This window comes from Pteropus medius, unplaced genomic scaffold (assembly GCF_902729225.1).
Source record: "Pteropus medius unplaced genomic scaffold, Ma_sr-lr_union100, whole genome shotgun sequence".
Classification (NCBI taxonomy): domain Eukaryota; kingdom Metazoa; phylum Chordata; class Mammalia; order Chiroptera; family Pteropodidae; genus Pteropus; species Pteropus medius.
The window spans coordinates 686,256-691,190 of record NW_024353789.1 but is presented as its reverse complement, the minus strand read 5'-3'; the positions used below and the strand labels follow the sequence as shown (position 1 = coordinate 691,190).

At 39.1% G+C, this 4,935-nt stretch overlaps 1 pseudogene; it reads right to left on the bottom strand.

Annotated features, from left to right (window-relative positions):
- Positions 1-4,726: 4,726 nt before the first annotated feature.
- Positions 4,727-4,844, bottom strand: LOC120593451 (uncharacterized; annotated as a pseudogene).
- Positions 4,845-4,935: the final 91 nt, after the last annotated feature.

The window sequence follows — 4,935 nt, the reverse complement described above, 5'->3', positions numbered from 1 at the left end:
TGTTCTTTGTCCTGCCTTTTTTTTTTTTTTTTTGGAATAGTGGTATCTGTCATCTTATTTTTGAAGACAGCCCACTGGACTCTTCAGTCAGCCTGCATGTTTTGTGTGGTGTTCATGATCTCCAATAACCTTGCACTTTTGTAGTTGGTAGCAATGCCACTGGTTTTTAGAGCCAAGTTTCCTAAACCAGCTTCATGAACTCTTTAAAATTTGGACTTTTCTAGGAAGAAGGTTCATAGATCTCAGCTTTTCCAATGAAATTGGTCTTGCCCCAAAAGCTACAAACTAAAGAGAGAAGAAATGCTCAAATTTAAGATACTTGATGGCATTAATCCAACCAAACAAAGACTCTGGGACATTGGTGTGTTCTGACCTCAAAGAAAATGTTTATTGCTTTTGGGTGGCCCAGAAAGATGAGATGTGTTTGAAGAAAATGACAAGTAGTTTTTTAAACAAACATATTCTGGGATTGTCTTCAGTTTAAATTTTTATTCACAAGGATGTAATTTCTTAAGATACCAAGTTCTGAGGCCCTTACACTTGGCAGAACTCAAGCATATGGCCACAGATATACATGGCTTTCAGGGCTAGATGATAACTTTGGAAATTAACTATAAAAACTGGTTAAGCATACACTTCGGTGGTAATGGATGTGTAAGAGGAATTTTCTTAAAGAGAAATTAAGGTTCTAGAGTTTACTATCCCATGTTACCTGGTAATACCATCTGTTAGTATAGAATTCATACCACTGTTGGCAGGGGGTGGTAGTGGTGATACACTGTAACAAAATTTGCCATATTAACCATCCCTATATGAAATGTGAACTAAGCCATCAGGATAGAGATCAGTGATGCTAATTCCTGTGGGAGTGGGGGTGAAGAAGGTGCTGTAAAGCTGCTTCCAGATCAATCTGGATTGAATATCTGGCTTTTAAATAACTATTCACTGAGCTGGTTGAAGGACTTGACTCTAAACCAATACTGTACAAAGAATCCACAGTAGCTTCCTGAAGAAAGTAAAGCAAGTCCTGTCTTTTCTGAGTCCTTATTCTAAAATGAAGCTCTGACAAGGATTCTAGGGTCTCTCTCTTCTTGTTGCTTGTTTGATCTATTTCTATGTAGATTCTGTATGCTACAGCAAACTGAAAAACAAGTGACCCTTCCAGTTTCAAAACTTAGCTATTGATGGTGGACAGGGGGAAAATGAGAGAGGTCTCAAGCTCACCAAGTCAGTCACTCAAGTTCCTGTTGCCAGTCAAACCCCAACACCCTACCCCCAGTATGGCCATTCTGGTCCTCAACCAAAGAAGTAACCCAGGGTGCTGACATTTGAACCTTCATAGGCTGGTAGTCTGACAGGCTTGAGCTTAAATCTTGGTCCTGCCACTTATGAACCAGACAGGTAGTTATTACTCTGAGCTGAATTTCCTGCTTTGTGACAGGGCTGAATCTCCAAGGCAGCATGGTGAAAATGCTTTGCCCAGGCCCCAGCACATGTTGCAATGGCTGGATGGCTGTGACTATCTAGACTGTCATCAAGTGCTAGGTGTAGATGGGAACAACTGGGCCAGTGTGAACCCTCCAGAACCCTAAGCTACTCTGGGCACAGAAAAGAGATGGCATAATTGGTGTGCTCAGCCCCTCAAGTCAGGACAGGTTTCCTAAAAGAGGTGCGTGCTGAAGTAAGCTCAGCTTGACCTCAAGAAAGGAGGGCTTGTCAGAATCAGAGTAACATCACAGCACAATAGGGTGGATGAGCCCTCTCATGGCTCACTGCCTCATCACATTAGCATAGGCAGACAAGACTTAAAATCCAAGTCCAGGACTCCCAGGACAGCCTTCTGAAGGCTTTTGTACCCGAAGCTAAGGTTTGTTTGCAGAATCTCACACACACACACCCCCCATATACCCCATTCCTTTGTATCTCTAGAGACTATTAATAGGAAAAGGGAGAAAGTTACATATTTATCCCTTTGGTTTTATAGCACTTACCAGCAGATTCTAGCAGGTGGTGCCAAAGACTTTTAATTTGAGAGAATAGCTTAAATTGGAGATTCTGTACATTAACCTTGAGTATGTGGAAAACTGGGAAACATGTCATCATTCTATTTTAGAGGCAAAACACCTGGGTCCAGGTAGAAAACATGAGTGATTCAGCCTACTAGGGATTCTTTGAGAAGCACTCAAAAAGGTTATAAAAGGTAGAAATTCTTTTGACTGAAAAATGATATAGCAACATTAATGAAAAATATAGCAAACATTCTGTGTTTGTATAAGGTCTACGTAATTATTGTGACATTTAAGGAAGTTGAAATATGAATTTACCTTAAAGAGTGAATATTCTGCTTATGTACCCGACAATTTTGTTCATGTTACCCCTCTCCCATCTCTGACTACATATGAAGGAGCAGATTCCATGCTAGCCCCTGCACCTCAGAACCTCTTGTGACTCACCACCAACCAGAAGTGACCTCTTTCTATATTTTTCTATAGCACTTTCTTTGGACTTTCTCTCATACCACTTGGCATTTCTGTCTTTTATTATGGAAAATAGGTCTAGATCTTGCATCAACTACTTTCGGTGAGCTCCCAGTGTGGACAGGTCAACGACTGACTCTTTTTAATCCCAGAGCATTACACATAAGTGTTCACATTGGTTTCCTGAATGAAAATGTTGTGGACAAACCAACTTGTGAAATATCACCGCATGTATTATTTGTTATTCTCCTTTCTTCTCTATTCACCTATTGTCTACTGCTGTGTGTGCAGGAGATACCAAGTGTTGGATATCCAGCTAGCCCTTAGGCCAGCACACGGTAAGGTCCAGTAAGTAGCAGGTGCTCTTTAAAGGTCTGTTAGATAGATAGATGGAAGAAAGAGGTCTACACTGAGTTCCAAGGCCATTTCCCACACCCAGATTCCTTCCTCATTAGTACATCTGTCCATAGTTCTAATGAACTGTGTAGGAAAGCACTTTGAAACAGTAATAAACTCTGCCAGTACTATATAACATACTATTATTTTACCTGTGGACCAAACAGGGGCCGCATACTAAACCTGACAAGCTCAAGAGAGGCTGGCATGGTGGACCTTACAAACCCGAGAGACCAAAAGTAACCACACAGGATGGTCTAAACATAAAACTTCCTAACTCAAAGCAGGTCATGGTGGGTAGTCACATCCTACACCTGTAGCTTAACAAAGGTCAGTCTTTACTTTTGAAATTGTCCAGTCTTTGTGCATCTAAGATAACATATCTTTGAAACAGCAGAGTAATTTTCTTTTCCAGACCCCTCAAAGGCACTACCAAGGGCACTAGAGCACGAAACCACATTGTTACCACATGGTATGCCCATATACCATATGTACTATAAATGTTCACTATCCCAAACCAAGTAATGTAAAAGAAGTATGCTTCTGTTTTGCTTGTTATTCAATCCCAGAGATTTCTCCACTTTGCTTTCTCTCACTCTCTTAATCTACCACCAATGGATTTCATGTAACCCACCTTATTTCTATTCTTTTGATTCTAATGTATTAAGTAAGCTGTAAAACTGCCGTTCTCTGGAGCATTTTCTCAATTTGTTGAGATTCTCCTTTCTGGAAATTGTCTGACTCAAATAAACTTTTTTTAATATGAGCACCTGAACCCATTATACAGTACAATTCATACATGATATAAGGTGACAGCTGCTAGCAGATTACATTGGCATTCCTTTAGAGAAGATAATTGCTCAACAGATGTCTATCTGAATCAATTAATCAATCCAAATCAATTAATTGAGCCACAGCTCAGCTATAATGCTGTGACATTCTGACACCAGGAAAAAGGAACTACTTGAGCATTCTGTGCCATATCTTTGCCCATGCAGTTTTACATTGCTGAGTTTATCAAGGTCATTAGGTTCTTGACAGTAATCTTATCCAACACCCTTGGCCTCCCACAATGGATTTGAGAAAAGTTGGCTCTTTCCCTCTCATTTTTGTCTGATAGAGTGGGTGTAGTGAAATTAAAAATACATGTATTTCTGTGATATGAAATTAATTGAATAAGGGTATAGTAATTCATGAAAAGTATAAAATCTACTGCTGTGATTATGACCTTGGGGAATTAGGATATATTAATTAGCTATGAAAGCTGCCTTAAGAGTCTCAGAAAAATGGGATTTGAAAATGTATATAGGAATAAAGAAATATTTTAGAGATGGTGGTAGGGAATTACAGTAAAGGACGTAGACCTGAGTCTTCATAAATCATATGTGTCTAACCATTGAGCTGTACACCTGAAACTAATACAAAATTTAAAAAATAAATAAAAAGACACTGGATCTGAAAATAACATAAAAGAGAAGAAAAATCCATTGAACTAGAAATCAAATAAATTCATAAGACTTTTTCTGAGGTTGGATTTTTTTCATCAGCATACTCAATACATTTCCTCTGGAAATACACAAAGCAAAATAATTTTGTAAAAGTTATATTTATAAAACAAAGGAATACGAGGTACATATTCTTGTCTGGTAATATCTTAACTCATTTTTTAATGTGATACCAAAACATTGTTCCCTACTGAGCCAAGTAGTACACTATGATTTACTTTATAACCATCTGCTTTCCCTGAAATTGAAAATAGCATCAGTTTTTCTTTTTAGGCGAGGTAACCCTTGGTTGGCCTCACAGATTGCAAGGACCCTGTCAGTTTATAATCCCTTATTTTTTATTTTTTACACCTACAGGACCTGGTCTTCCTAGGTGGTCCCCCATCCAAGTACTAACCAGGCCCGACCCTACTTAGCTTCCGAGATCAAACGGATCGGGCTTGTTCAGGGTGGCGTGGCCTTAGATGTATCAGCTTTTCATTTGCTTACTTTTCTATGTATCATCCAAATGTTCCAACAGATGTGTTAAAGGCCTCCAATATCACTGTCCACGTGCT